This window comes from Bubalus kerabau, chromosome 11 (assembly GCF_029407905.1).
Source record: "Bubalus kerabau isolate K-KA32 ecotype Philippines breed swamp buffalo chromosome 11, PCC_UOA_SB_1v2, whole genome shotgun sequence".
In the NCBI taxonomy this organism is placed as follows: domain Eukaryota; kingdom Metazoa; phylum Chordata; class Mammalia; order Artiodactyla; family Bovidae; genus Bubalus; species Bubalus kerabau.
Genome location: NC_073634.1, coordinates 61104926 through 61121467, shown reverse-complemented (window position 1 = coordinate 61121467; position 16542 = coordinate 61104926).

The window sequence follows — 16542 nt, the reverse complement described above, 5'->3', positions numbered from 1 at the left end:
CTATTTTGTAGTATCTTTATCTCTTTTTCTTTTTAAATTCTGTGATAGATTCTTATAGCATCCTATAATTTCACTTCATTTTAATCATTACCATTATAACCATGACCAAATTGCTTACCAAAATGTTTATGCTAACATTCTGCAAGACAGTTTATGAGCATGGGTTTTTAATAAGGTAACAGACAAACTATTGTGGAAGAGATTTTAGGGGGCCATCATAAACATAGCTATGAAACAATCTATTTCTTCATCTTTAGGTTCTCAGAGGTATGGGACCTGAAATTCATAATGCTCAGTTATTATAAAAGTTTAAATATAGCATTCTCAAGGACTTACACAGCTACCAGAAATATTTTAAATGATAGTAAGAATTTTTTTTAGCTCAGAACTCTATACAGCAGTTACAACATTGTTGTATATTAGTTATTAAATTTTTATTTTCATCCTTTTCTTTATCTCTGTCAGTAACTATAGGAGGGGAGGAATGGTTTCTATGCTATTCAGTTGTACAAACATAGCCAAATCTGTTATGTTCAAGGGGCCTGGAGAGCTGAGTACTGGGTGATGATAAAGCAAGTAGTCCTAAAGATTAACATAGATTCTATTGCCATGGATTTCCATGAAAGTATTATTCAAGACTTAGTATATATACACAGTGGAATATTATTCAGCCATAGAAAAGAATGAAGCAATGCCATTTGTAGCAATATGGATGGACTTAGGGATTATCATCCTAAGAGAAATAAGCTAGGCAAAGGACCAGGGAATCAGTTCATGGAAAAGGACCAGGGGGCCAACTCAGGAAACCATATGTAATATCTTATAATAACCTGTAATGGAAGAGAATGTAAAAAGAGAATATATATGTATAACTGCATCACTTTTATGTTTCTCTGAAACTAACACAACATTATACATCTACTATATTTCAGTATATTTTAAAAGGTAAAAAAAAAAGTAATTTTTAAGACCTAACAATGATAACATTAGAAAGCAAATGCAAAGATGTGATTAAGTCAGAAATATATCTTAAAGTAGTATAAATAAAAAGATGCTTGAGGAAGTTTTGGACATTTTTTTACAACTTTTCTTTAGAAGGTAAAATTTTATCATTATTTGAGAAATGCCCTCCACAGCATTCACCCAAAGGTACAGTTGAACTCTTACCTATGTAGTTCTAACTTCCTAGAGAAAGCAAACACATTCTATGGGGGAAATGCCACAAACCTTTCAATTTATAGACTTGCAGTTGGTTACATCATGGATGTCTGGAAGAAGGGAACCAGTGCAGCATGTTTACAGAGAGAGGAATGGGATGTTCTTGTCACCTAAATTTCTGAATGGCCATAGCTTAGTGGCAAATTCTCCTGATTCTTTTCTCAATCAGAAATTTTCTTTAACTCTAATACAATCAATCTCACAAGGATAATTTAGGCTTAAGAATTTTCTTGGCTGAGTTATAAGCATTTTAACATCCTTTCTAAAATGTTCATGATAGTATATTATTCTAAATCATTTCTCAATTTTATTCAGTTCAAAATGTTAATTGTTAATCTGTGGGAACCTTGAGCTTTTGAGACAATGTAGAAACATGTAAATGTAGACTCTGGCCCTGAAGAACTTACAAGAATGTGGGGAGACGATAAACCTGGAGATGAAATCATAGTCCTAATATATGGCAGAGTGTGATCAGTGCCTTAAGAAAAATGCAAAGTCCTAGAAACATGAGGAGAAACAGATCACATTTGGCAAAGTAGATCAGTAATAATCATGACAGTGGTGATGGCCTTTGGGAATGTCATGATACTAACATGATGAAAGTTATATTGAACAAATATGATGAGATGGGAAAGGCTAAGCTCTATCTGTAGCATATGAAAAATTCAGTTTGATTGGAAGCAGTTGACTTCTGTAATGTGTGAAGAAGAATGTGGTGGAAATAATGTGGGAAGATAGTCTAATGAAAGTCGTCAAGAATGGAAATAATTTGTTACACTGATTTTAAGCCTGGGGTCTGTTTACATACTAATTTCTTCACCACTTTTGATACCAAACATGGTTCTTGGCCTTCCGCAATTGAAAAGAGGTGAGACAATAAACTCAGGCATTATTGGAGCCCTTGCTGCAGCAGGGAAGAGAGTGAGAACAAGTAACAGATTTCCTTGCTTGCTTACTCCCTGATGTAGGGAGAGTTTGTTCCTTATATAGGATAAGGAGAGGCTTCCCTGGTGGCTAAGACATTAAAGAATCTGCCTACAATGCAGGAAACCTGAATTTGGTCTGTGGGTCAGGAAGATCCCCTGGAGAAGGGATGGCTACCCACTCCTGTATTCTTGCCTGGGAAATCCCAAGGACAGAGAAGCCTGGCTTCTCTGGCTAGAGTCCATTAGGTTGCAAAAGTCAGACATGACTGAGGGATTAAAACTTGCACTTTTTTCATGGGCTAATGGGAGGGCTGTGTCCAGGGATCAGCCCAGTGGGTGGCTTAGGTGTTTTATCCACTCCTGTTGTGGTGTGGAGTGCGTGGACATGCACAGTTCCTTGCTTTTGCTCCCCGTACCCTGTTTTTGCTCCAGGCTCATTAGAAGTTGCTGTTGAGTTTCTCGCTTTTTGCATCTTTTTATCAATACTTTGCCCCAACTGCACATACATGCACATAGTTATTTTTAGTTCCTTAGAGATTCTTTGAATTTTGTTGTTGGAGGAGAGGTTTGCCAAGGTGCAAGCATTGCAGCAAAGGGACCCAGGTCCCAGTCTGTTTCACTTTTAGCTCAAGTCAATGTTTTTCCTTTATTTCTTTGTGCAATAGAGGTACAGAAAAGCTAAATTAATGACAGAGTAGGATCCAGGAATGAGACAACAAGAAAAAATTCAAGAAATACCTGTATATATGTTTTTAAAAACCACATTACTCTAAAATTGTGCAGCATAGTTCAAAAGTATTAATTTAAACTACTTCCATTTTTGTGTGTTTTAAGGGATAAAAAAACACTTTCACATATATTATGTATATATATTTAGTCCTCAACTATACTGTGAAATAAGAAGAGGATGCACAATCACTTTATGGATGTGGAAATCAAGCATCGGAATATAAGAAAGGGTGATCAAATGGAGAGATGATAGTATCTAAAAAGCCTAAATTTCCAAAGAAGATGAATAATAAAACAATAGCATTGCTTGACAAAAAGAAATGGGTTGAGATTTTTCTGGGTTGGTACAGCTAAAGGAAATTATTCTGAAACTTAGTTTCAGAAGTAAATAACCAAGCTCAAGATTATTGTTAGAAAGAAATAAATGTCACTTCAGTTTTGAATTAGGAAAACTAGTTCAGCTGAGGGACATCAGAGAGAGGATTGATGCAGTTTATTCTGAACAGAAACAGAAACTAGAAACCAGCAAAGCTCAAATCACTGCAAGCATTTGTAATGAAAGAAAAGCACACTGACCACACTTAATTTCCCCTGTGTGGCAAGTGAAAGATCTGTAGTGTAGGATCATCAAAAGAATGTGACCAGCGCAAAGCAATTTAGAAGACTGACAGGGGTAGAAAGTGACTAAACACTTGATAATACAATACATTCCTACTATCTGCCATCCCAATGTTCCTTTTTGTGAAAGAATATTATTATAATGGACTCTTGTCTGGTTTCTTCATTTGGGATGAAGACTATCCTAGTGGGACAGTCTTTAGAAAGGTTTCTGGGAAATAAAAGAGCTAGGAATCCTTAGAGAGCCCTTCTAGAGGCCCAAGATTACGTTACAACTTTTACCCACATTTGTAATACCAACTGCATCCCAAAGCCAACTCTTACTGTTGGGATTCAAGTGAAGTATTTGTTTAACTGATGTAATATTTTTTTACATCTCTTATAAAATTACCTTTATAGACTGCTCCAAAACCTTCACTTTATATTTCAGCTGTTGCTGAAAAAAAGAATCTATAGACCAAACTGTTTCAGGAAACAGTCCAACCTAACTAAGCCTTTGACATTTAAATTCCACTCATTGCTCTCTATTTTGAGTCTTTCTATCCTCTTTGAAATCAAAAATATTGTGTTGATTATCAACTGCACAGAACAGTCATTGAAGTGCTGTTAAGAATTGTAGAGCTCACACTTATAATATGTTACCCAGGAAATTGCTAAAGATGTCTTCTGCATCATTTTGGGTTACACTGTTGGTTGTAACAAACGATTAACAGCACCATGTTTCCCAAAGCTTTGGCCTTTTATGTCTTAAATTGTAACATAATTGGTATTTGAAAATTCATGTGCTGAAAACAGCTACTAAGATATTTCTTTGGAATTCGATATTTGAATAAATAGTAACATAATTACTCTAGCCAAGATAGAGTAGTTGAATTTTTTGTTTTATTTTGCTTTTAATATGTATTGTTGTTGTTTAGTCCCTCAGTCATGTCTGACTCTTCGCTACTGCATGGACTGTAGCACATCAGACTTTCCTCTCCTTCACTATCTGCCTGAGTTTGCTCAGGCTCATGTTCATTGAGGCGATGATGCCATTCAACCACCTCATCCTCTGTCACTGCCACCTCCTCCTGCCCTCAAACTTTCCAGAATCAGGATCTTTTCCAATGAGTCAGCCTATGCATCAGGTGGCCAAAGTATTGGAGCTTCAGCTTCACAATAAGTCCTTACATTGAATAGGCAGGGTTGATTTCTTTTAGGATTGACTGGCTTGATTTCCTTGCTGTCCAAGGGACTTTCAATAGTTTTCTTCAGCACCACAGTTCGAAAGCATCAGATTTTAGCACTCAGCCATCTTTATGGTCCAGCTCTCACATCCATACATGACTACTGGAGAAACCATAGCGTTGACTAGAGAGACCTTTGTCAGCAAAGTGATGTCTTTGTTTTCAATATGCTGTCTAGTTTTCTTCCATGGAGCAAGCATCTTTTAATTTCACGGCTGCAGTCACCATCTGCAGTGATTTTTGGAGCCCAAGAAAATAGAGTCTGTCACTGTTTCCATTGTTTCCTCATTTATTTGCCATGAAGCGATAGGACCAGATGCCATGATTTTAGTTTACTGAATGTTTAGTTTTAAGCCAGCTTTGTCAGTCTCCTTTTTCACTTTTATCAAGAGGCTGTTCAGTTCTTCTTCACTTTCTGCCATAAATGTGGTATCATCTGCATATCTGAGGTTATTGATATTTCTCCTGGCAATCTTGATTCCAGCTTGTGTTTCATACAGCCTGGCATTTCACATGATGTACTCTGTATAGAAGTTAAATAAGCAGCGTGATAATATACAGCCTTGGCATAATCTTTCTCAGTTTGGAACCAGTCCATTGTTCCATGTCCGGGTCTAACTGTTGCTTCCTGACCTGCATACAGATTTCTCAGGAGGCAGGTAGGGTTGCCTGGTATTCACATCACTTTAAGAATTTTCCACAGTTTGTTGTGATCTACACAGTCAAAGGCTTTAGTATAGTCAATGAAGCAGAAGTAGCATGTTTTCTGGAATTCTCTTGCTTCTTCTATGATCTAATGGATGTTGGCAACTGGTTTCTCTGCCTTTTCTAAATCCAGCATGTACATCTGGAAGTTCTTCAGTTCATATACTGTTGACGCCTAGTTTGAAGAATTTTGAGCATTACCTTGCTAGTGTGTGAAATGAATGCAATTAGACAGTAGTTTGAAAATTCTTTTGCTTTGCTCTTCATTGGGAATAGAATGAAACTGACCTTACCTGTCCCATGGCCACTGATGAGTTTTCCAAATTTGCTGGCACATTGAGTGCAGCACTTTCACAGCATCATCTTTTAGGATTTGAAATAGCTCAACTGGAATTCCATCACCTCCATTAACTTTATTCATAGTTATGCTTCCTAACACTGACTTGACTTCATACTTCAGGGTGTCTGGCTCTAGGTGAGTGATCACACCTTCATGGTTATCTGGGTTATTAAGACTTTTTTGTATAGTTCTTCTGTGTATTCTTGCCACTTCTTCTTAATATCTTCTGCTTCTGTTAGGTCTGTACCATTTCTTTCCTTTATTGTGCCCACCTTTGTGTAAAACATTCCTTTGGAAACTCTAATTTTATTGAAGAGATCTCTAGTCTTTCCCATTCTATTGTTTTCCTCTATTTCTTTGCATTGCTTGCTTGAGAAGGCTTTCTTATCTCTCCTTGCTCTTCTCTGGAACTCTGCATTCAGTTGGTCATATCTTTCGCTTTCTCCTTTACCTTTCACTTTTATTTTTTTTTCAGCTATTTGTAAGACCTTCTGAGACCACCATTTTGCCTTTTTGCGTTTCTTTTTCTTGGGTATGGTTTCAATCACTGCCTTCTATACAGTGTTACAAACTTCTGTCCATAGTTCTTCAGGCACTCCCTCTGTCACATCTAATCCTTTGACTCTATTCATCACTTCCACTGTATAATTGTAAGGGATTTGATTTAAGTCATACCTGAATGGCCTAGGGGTTTTCCCTACTTTCTTCAATTTAAGTCCGAATTTCACAATAAGGAGTTCATGATCTGAGTGAAAGTCAGCTCCCAGACACTTCCCCCCAAAACTTTTTTTCAAAATCTTATATGCATGATTTTCCTTCCAATTATAAGACCTTCAAATATAGCATATAGAGTTTTTCATAATCAGCTTCCATAGAGAATTTCTAGTTATAATCAATCTCCATCCATATTAACTAAATCTCTATTCCTTCAACATATCACGCAGGTTTATAATCTGTGTCTCTGCAAATGTTATTCACTTTGTTTGAAATAAATTAGGCCTCTCATTATTGTAGTCAAACTGTTTCATGTTTTACACTAAATTTATCTCAAGTCTTTCAGCTCCAGAAAACAATTAACTTCTAAGTTCCCAATTATACTTTTTACCTCATATGCCACTCTTTGCTTAGAGCTAGACTTTCCCTGATGGACTATGCTATATTAGATCACCCATCTTAAGTTCACAGGACCTGACACACAGTGTAAATAACAGTAGGTACTTTTTCTGTTTCATAAACTGTCCCTGTGTTAAGATTCCTAAAATTTTTTGGACTCAATATGTATTAGATAAAGTAATCATTTGTACCCAGAGAAGCCAAGAAAGTTGTTACATTGCCTTTTCATTATCTATACCATTATCTTTTATCATCAATATTTACAAGTGAGACATTCTTCATTTTGACATATTTCCAGAGCAATTGCTTCCTGCACAGCATGAGGTCATCCTATAAAACTCACCTTAATTTGGCAATTAATTCTTGGTATGGTTCATTACTACAGCATTTAGGAAGGTAGGACTTAAGGATATATTCAAAAGTTTACTATGGTTTAGGTTAAAATGTATAGACTACTTGGATGTAATTTTACACATTTTTATTTATCCATCCCCTCTACACCCCCTCATTGCCACACTTTGATCTTGTTATATCATTATACATTTACTTCTTTCATACTTTTATCTTGTTTTCACTCTTTTTTGAATGAGAATCTGTGGGTGACTTGGCACCTAACTACAACCTACAGTGCATGTTATTTTAATATTAAAGGCCTTTCACATACACTATGATTCATAACTTCAATCACATTGTTGACATTTTTGGAACTTGATCCACCATGACAAGTGTGTGTTCAGGCATGTGGGTGTTTATATTTGTGAGTTATGTACTTGAGTGATGAATCATAAGTATAGGAGAGTGATCTATGTTTACCATCTAAATTAGAAATGTGGGGGGAAAAAAGAAAATTGGAAATAAAAGAACACTAATTTTAAAAGTTAGCCATGATGGAGGAAGAAAAAGTGACAAGAGTGAAAAAAGATTAATTCTCACCTCCCCACATTTGTAATTTTTCTGTTATAAGGACCCCAATAAGATGAAAAAATTCACTTTACATTGAAAACTGAAGAAAGCTAGTATTGTGCCCTAAGTGCTTTGTCTAAAACCATGAATAAGATCTTCTTTTTCAAATTAACACACACACACACACACACACACACACACAAGACAACCTTGAATTTATTCTCTGCAAATTAGTGGGAGCACAGTGGAATCATTTGTAGATCTAGCTAAAGAATAGAATCTGGAAACTATGCATGGCTGACATACCTACAAAGTGTAGAATGAGTTTACTTTTCTTCTGGCTCATAGACTGTCTGCAGAAATCAAGGCTACATTTACATTTAGTATTTACTTTAATATCTATTCCTGTATTATCTGGGTCCCAGATATAATTAATGATGAACTTTGAGATGTATCAGGTTTGTATGTGGGGAAGACATATATCTAGTCAAGGCTATGGTTTTTCCTGTGGTCATGTATGGATGTGAGAGTTGGACTGTGAAGAAGGCTGAGCACTGAAAAATTGATGCTTTTGAACTGTGTTGTTGGAGAAGACTCTTGAGAGTCCCTTGGACTGCAAGGAGATCCAAATGGTCCATTCTGAAGATCAGCCCAGGGATTTCTTTGGAGGGAATGATGCTAAAGCTGGAACTCCAGTACTTTGGCCACCTCATGCAAAGAGTTTACTCATTGGAAAAGACTCTGATGTTGGGAGGGATTGGGGGCAAGAGGAGAAGGGGACAACAGAGGATGAGATGGCTGGATGGCATCACTGACTCGATGGATGTGAGTCTCAGTGAACTCCAGGAGTTGGTGATGGACAGAGAGGCCTGGAGTGCTGCGATTCATGGGGTCGCAAAGAGTCGGACACGACTGAGCAACTGATCTGATCTGATGTGATGATCTCTATAAGCATGGTTGTTAGGCTAGGATTTTGAACCTGTACAAAATTGAAAATGAATATGATGAATTTCAATGTGCATTTATCCATTGGTGATAGAACATGATAATGCAATGATCAGGACGCAGTGTCTTATGAATGAGTAGCAGATTTTACTGATTTGACTACTTACTTGTCAAGACCTTTAAGGGCATAATTGATTTAAATGTTGCATAATTTTGTTGATGATGGTTTATTCATAATTTTAGATTGTTCTACAACTCAAGAAACAAACTTTCCTGATGGAATTTAATTGTGTATTTTTCCCAGTTCATTATATTTGATTGAGGTGCATGCTTCACTGATTTAACTGAATACATCTCAAAATAAAATTTTAGTTTTTATCAGTGGAAAACTATATTTCCATATCTTGATTTTTCTAGTAGAGAGGTCAGAGTATGCAAAAGGCAGTTTTGTTGTTACTCGGATTATCATTTTCTTTGATATTATTTTTCAATTTGGTTTAAAGAGTCTTCCAGGCTCATAAGCATTCTCAGCAAAGTAGTTTCTAAACAACAAAAACGGGAACAGAATTCAAAACAACCTGTTGGGTTTAGTCCTCTTATTTGAACTTCAAGTAGCGGTGAATATTGGGTGTTGGAATTAAAGTCTCTTTGGAATGTTACTTCTTTTCATTACACATGAGAAAGGTTGTTTTTGAAGCACACATTTTCTTAATTAGAATTTTTTAAATAGGAGTCAAAAAGTAAAATTTTAGTCATTTTATTTAAATAAACACCAACCTTCTAATATTCTTATTTCTTAGATTAAGATTTTCAGAGTATCACAGGAGAGTTTCAGATTGGTAGAAAGAGACCACAGATAATATGGGCAAAACTAAATTAAGTTCCTAATGTATACAGCAGAGCATATAGAAACTTAGCTGAAGCTATTTGGGAATATGGAGAAAGAGAAGTAAAAGTAACATTTAATAAATTTTCTCTTGTTGTTCAGTCACACAGTCATGTCCAACTCTTTGCAATACCATGGGCTGCAGCACACCAGTCTTCACTATTTCTTGGAATTTGCTCAAACTCATGTCCATTGACTCAATGATACCATCCGACCATCTCATCCATTTTTGCCCCCTTCTCCTGCCCTCCATCTTTCACAGCATCTCTGCTTCTGACAAATTAAAGATTTATAGAGGGATCTCAAGATGAAGACAAGGATTTCCTTTCATATATCATGTGCCCAGAATCCCTGGTTGTGCAAATCTCAGATCATCCAAAACTCAAGAAGAGAAGTCACAATGGATAAGAGGTATAAGAATGTGCAGTTCACAGAAGAAACCCAAAAGACCAATAATCAAATAACTTCTCAGTCCTACTACTAAGTATTAAAGAGTGTAGTTCAGTTCAGTTCAGTCACTCAGTCGTGTCCAACTCTTTGCAACACAATGAACTGCAGGTCTCCCTGTCCATCACCAAGTCCCGGAGTTTAGTAAAACTCATGTCCATTGAGTTGGGGATGCCATCCAACCATCTCACTCTCTGTCATCCCCTTCTCCGCCTGCCTTCAATAATTCCCAGCATCAGGATTTTTTAAAATGAATCACTTCTTAGAATTAGGTGGCCAAAGTATTGGAGTTTCAGCTTCAGCATCAGTCCTTCCAATAAATATTCAGAACTGATTTCCTTTAGGATGGACTGGTTGGATCTCCTTGCAGTCCAAGGGACTCGCAAGAGTCTTTTTCAAGACCACAATTCAAAAGCATCAGTTCTTCAGCACTCAGCTTTCTTTATACTTCAACTCTCACATCCATACATGACCACTGGAAAAATGATAGCTTTGATTAAAAGGACCTTCTTTTGTCAAAGTAATGTCTCTGCTTTTCAATATACTGTCTATGTTGCTCATAACTTTTATTCCAAGGAGTAAGCATCTTTTTTTTTTTTTTTTTTTTTTTTTAATTTTATTTTATTTTTAAACTTTACATAACTGTATTAGATTTGCCAAATATACTGTCTATGTTGCTCATAACTTTTATTCCAAGGAGTAAGCATCTTTTAATTTCACAGCTGCAGCCACCGTCTGCAGTGATTTTGGAGTCCCCCAAAATAAAGTCTCTCAGTGTTTCCATTGTTTCCCCATCTATTTGCCATGAAGTGATGGAACCGGATGCCATGCTCCTAGTTTTCTGGATGTTGAGCTTTAAGCCAACTTTTTCACTCTCCTTTTTCACTTTCATTGAGGCTCTTTAGTTCTTCATTTTCTGACATAAGGGTGCTGTCATCTGCGTATGACAGATGACAATAACCTCATCTGAGGTTATTGATATTTCTCCCAAAATCTTGATTCCAGCTTGTGCTTCATCCAGGCCAGCATTTCTCATGGTATTCTCACGGTATACTCTGCATATAAGTTAAATAAGCAGGGTGACAATATTCAGCCTTGATGTACTCCTTTCCCGATTTGGAACCAGTCTATTGCTCCATATCCATTTCTAACTGTTGCTTCCTGACCTGCATACAGATTTCTCAGGCGGCAGGTCAGGTGATCTGGCATTCCCATCTCTTGAAGAACTTTCCAAAGTTTGTTGTGATCCACACAGTCAAAGGCTTTGGCATAGTCGATAAAGCAGAAGTAGATGTTTTTTCTGGAACTCTCTTGTTTGTTCAATTATCCAACGGATATTGGCAATTTGATCTCTGGTTATTCTGCCTTTTCTAAAACCAGCTTGCACATCTGGAAGTTCATGGTTCATGTACTGTTGAAGGCTGGCTTGGAGAATTTTGAGCATTACTTTGCTGGTATGAGATGAATGCAATTGTGAGGTAGTTTGAGCATTCTTTTTCATTGCCTTTCTTTGGGATTGGAATGAAAACTGACCATTTCTAGTTGTGGGGCCACTGATGAGTTTTTCAAATTTGCTGGCATATTGAGTGCAGCACTTTCACAGTATCATCTTTTAGGATTTGAAATAACTCAACTGGAATTCTATCACCTCCACTAGTTTTATTCATAATGATGCTTCCTAAGGCCCACTTGACTTCACATTCCAGGATGTCTGGCTCTAGGTGAGTGATCACACTATCATGATTATCTGGGTCATGAAGATCTTTTTTGTATAGTTCTTCTGTGTATTCTTGACACCTTTTCATAATATATTCTGCTTCCATTAGGTCCATATCATTTCTGTCTTTTCTGAGCCCAGCTTTCAATGAAATGCTCCCTTGGTATCTCTGACTTTCTTGAAGAGATCTCTTGTCTTTCCCATTTTATTGTTTTCCTCTATTTCTTTGCATTGATCACTGAAGAAGACTTTCTCATCTCTTCTTGCTATTCTTTGGAACTCTGCATTCAAATGGGTATATCCTCCCTTTTCTCCTTTCCCTTTCACGTCTCTTGTTTTCTCAGCTATTTGTAGGGTCTCCTCAGACAACCATTTTGAGTTTTTGCATCTTTTTGTTGGAGGTGGTCTTGATCACTGTCTGCTGTAAAATGTCACAAACCTCCATCCATTGTTCTTCAGGCACTCTGTCTATCGTATCTAATCCCTTGAATATATTTGTCACTGTATAATCATAAGGGATTTGATGTAGGTCATACGTGAATGTTCTTGTGGTTGTCCCTACTTTCTTCAATTTAAGTCTGAATTTTGCAATAAGGAGCTCATGATCTGAGCCACAGTCAGTTCCTGGTCTTGTTTTTGCTGACTGTATAGACCTTCTCCATCTTTGGCTGCAAAGAATACAGTCAGCCTGATTTCAATATTAACCATCTGATGATGTCCATGTGTAGAGTCTTCTCTTTTGTTGTTGGAAGAGGGTGTTTGCTATGACCAGTGCATTCTCTTGTCAGAACTCTGTTAGCCTTTTCCATGCTTCATTCTGTACCCCAAGGCCAAATTTGCCTGTTACTCCAGGTATTTCTTAACTTCGTACTTTTGCATTCCAGTCCCCTATAATGAAAAGGATGCCTTTTTTGGGTGTTAGTTCAAGTAGGTCTTGTAGGTCTTCATAGAACTGTTCAACTTCAGCTTCTTCAGCATTACTGATCAGGGTACAGACTTGGATTACTGTGATATTGAATGGTTTGCCTTGGAAAGGAACAGAGATCATTCTGTTGTTTTTGAGATTTCCAAGTACTGCATTTCAGAATCTTTTGTTGACCATGATGGCTACTCCATTTCTTCTAAGGGATTCTTGCCCACAGTAGTAGATATAATGGTCATCTAAGTTAAATTCACCCATTCTAGTCCATTTTAGTTCACTGATTCCTAAAATGTTGATGTTCACTCTTGCCATCTCCTGTTGACCACTTCCAATTTGCCTTGATTCATGGACCTAACATTCCTGGTTCCTATGCAATAGTACTCTTTACAGCATTGGACTTTACTTCCATCACCAGTCACATCCACAACCCATGCTGTTTTTGCTTTGGCTCCATTTCTTCATTCTTTCTGTAGTTATTTCTGCACTGATCTCCAGTAGCATATTAGGCACCTACCAACCTGGGAAATTCATCTTTCAGTGCCCTATCTTTTTGCCTTTTCATACTGTTTGTGAGGTTCACAAGACAAGAATAATGAAGTGGTTTGCCATTCCCTTTTCCAGTGGGCCACGTTTTGTCAGAGCTCTCCAACATGACCCATCCATCTTGGGTGGTCCTACATAGCATGGCTAATAGTTTCATTGAGTTAGACAAGGCTGTGGTCCATGTGATCAGATTGGTTAGTTTTCTGTGATTGTGGTTTTCAGTCTGTCTGCCATCTGATGGAGAAGGATAAGAGGCTTATGGAAGCTTCCTGATGAGAGAGACTGACTGAGGGATAACCTGGTCTTATTCTGGTGGGTGGGGCCATGCTCAGTAACTCTTTAATCCAGTTTTCTGTTAATGGACAGGGCTTTGTTTCCTCCCTGTTATTTGACCTGAGGCCAAACTAGGGTGGAGGTAATGATAATGGTGACCTCCTTCAAAAGGTGCCATGCACTCAGAGCCCCCAACCCTGCAGCAGGCCACTGCCGACCCACACCTCTTCCAGAGACTCCTGGACACTCGCAGGCAAGTCTGTGCCAGTCTCTTGTGGGGTCACTGCTCCTTTCTCCTGGTTCCTGTTGCACCCAAGGTTTGTTTGTGCCCTCCAAGTCTGTTTCCCCAGTCCTGTGTAAGTTCTGGTGATTCTATTCTGGCTCATATTTCATTGGATCATAGGTAAAATAGCTAAAATAAAGGCCAAAAAGAATTCATTTAAGGTAATTTCTTCTTGCTATCAATACTCATTTCTAATTCATTTTCCCTTTTCTCATTACTTTTCATGCAACCTAGTCCTCTGTCAGTTCCTAGAGCAAACACTGTCCCGTCATTCACAGACATTTACTCACATGGTCCCTATTACTGGAATCCTTGCTTTCACCTCTAGAACAAACTGAACCTTACTCTTATGTCACATTCCAATTCTAGTGACATTGTCTATTGAAAGATTAGCTGGCCACTCTTTGTTCTATTATTAAATAAAACAAGTATTAAAGCCCAAGTACCTTATTTTTTCCTTTATAACATGTATTGTACTTTATAGCCATTTTTATTTTCAGTGTATAGTAACTTTTATTACATATTATTGCCACAGGATCATACAAGTGTCATTGGTGTTATAAAAACAGAGTTGTAAGCAGAATTTATAATTTGTCTGAATGAAATGGGGATAGCATGAAAGTCTTACTTCACCCTGCAGGGATACCTTCTGGCTATGTCATAGGTAAAAGCTACCAAGTATAAGTGGTTGATGATGTTTTTACTTGTAGGTTTAGTTCGTGAGCCTCTCATATGTTGCAAATCTATTTATTTGTAACACTTCAAAAGATACTTTTGGTTCTTTTGAATCTCATATCTGAATTCTTCCATTATCTGCCTGTGTGAACTTGGAACATTTTTTAATGTTGAGATTTTTCCTTACAGATACTAATGATTAATCATATACCATTGTGTTGAAAAATTAAATAAATTAATACATGTAAAGAGTATAGAACAGTCATCCACCTTTAGTTAACATTCAGTAACTAATGAATCCATGTCTGTTCATCCACTATATCTATCTACAGCAGTTCCTTCCAAAGAACCTGCACATAATAAAAAATAAAAGATCAGTTATAAAGATAAATGTGAATACTTATTAATATATGTTACACAAATACTTGTTGAGTTTGTAATTAAATTTAGAGTAAGATTCTATTTAAAATGGATTCATGTTAGAATGATCTAACATAGTCATGAGAGTAAGCACATTGCATGGCAAAAATGCATATTAGTTGACATATTATTTTCATTAGATTACTTTTAAACCATTTTTCTATATTTTATGTTCAATTTCAAAAGCAGAAATGTGTGCAAGAGCTCAGGCAGCCTAAGAGTAGTAATACATTCAATTTCAAGGATATTAACCTCTGACAATGTGAGGTATTGTTCTCCTATAATAATTTTTCTCCAAATTGATTAGATGTAGAGAAGGCAATGGCATCCCACTCTTGTCTGGAAAATCCCATAGATGTAGGAGCCTGGTGGGCTGCAGTCCATGGGGTCGCTAAGAGTCGGACTGAGCAACTTCATTTTCACTTTTCACTTTCATGCATTGGAGAAGGAAATGGCAACCCACTCCAGTGTTCTCACCTGGAGAATCTCAGGGACGGGGGAGCCTGGTGGGCTGCCGTCTATGGGGTCACACAGAGTCAGACACGACTGAAGCGACTTAGCATAGCATAGCATAGCATAGAGATTTTAACAGTGTGACATTCTCATGGATGTTTACATCTATGAACATCATGAAGATACCAGTTCACACTGCAAGTTGATGTAAATGAGTATGCACAAAGAGCCTGCTCTAAGGGTCACTTCTTTTATAGCAAGAAAATCTAGAGCTATAGGAGGTGTGAAAAGATAAACTGAGGCATGCTAAATATGTCAAAATTCTATTTGAGCTTACATCAGTTTGAATCAGGCAATGTTAAACTTCCTGGTTAGGAGAGCTCCAAGACAGGGGCCAAAGAGGTTTTAACAGAAGACACAGAATTCAAGTGAGAGAATTGTGTGTGTGTGTGTGTGTGTGTGTGTGTGTGTGTGTGTTCAAGTTTAGGTTCCCTATTTTTTTCCCAGTTCAATTCAGTTGTAACTGACATATAACTTTGTAAGCTTAAGGTTAGCATGCTTCTCCAGGGAATCTTCCCACCCCAGGAATTGAATTCAGGTATCCCACATAGCAGGAGGATTCTTTACCTTCTGAGCTATCATGAAAGCCCAAGCATACTAGAGTGGGTAGTCTATCCCTTCTCAAGTGGATCTTCCTGACCCAGGAATAGAACCAGAGTCTCCTGCATTGCAGGCAGATTCTTTACCAGGTGAGCTATTTGATACACATATATCATAAAATGATTACCACCATAGCATTAGCTAACATCACAGTTACATTATTACCTTCTATATTTTGAGGTGAGAATATTTAAGAACTATTCTCTTAGTAGTTTTCAAGTATATAATTGACTATAGCTTAAGTGGGTTCCTGGTTTGGATAAGCCTAGTTGGCTGTTTTTGATTAGTTGTTTTTAGATTTCATTGTTTCTGATTGAAGTACATTGACTATGGCTTAGGTTTTGGTTTACTTACTGGGCTACCAAGGCAATAGAGTCACCCTAGTCTAATGATCCCCTCATTTACTTACTTTTAAAAAGACTATTACACTGCTGTAGATATGGTTGCTCAAGTGCTGAACTTTAAAGAAACAGAATTTTTAAATGGGTTAAGAAATGTTTTTGGGGTGTGTGTGTGTATGTGTGTGTATGTGTATGTGTA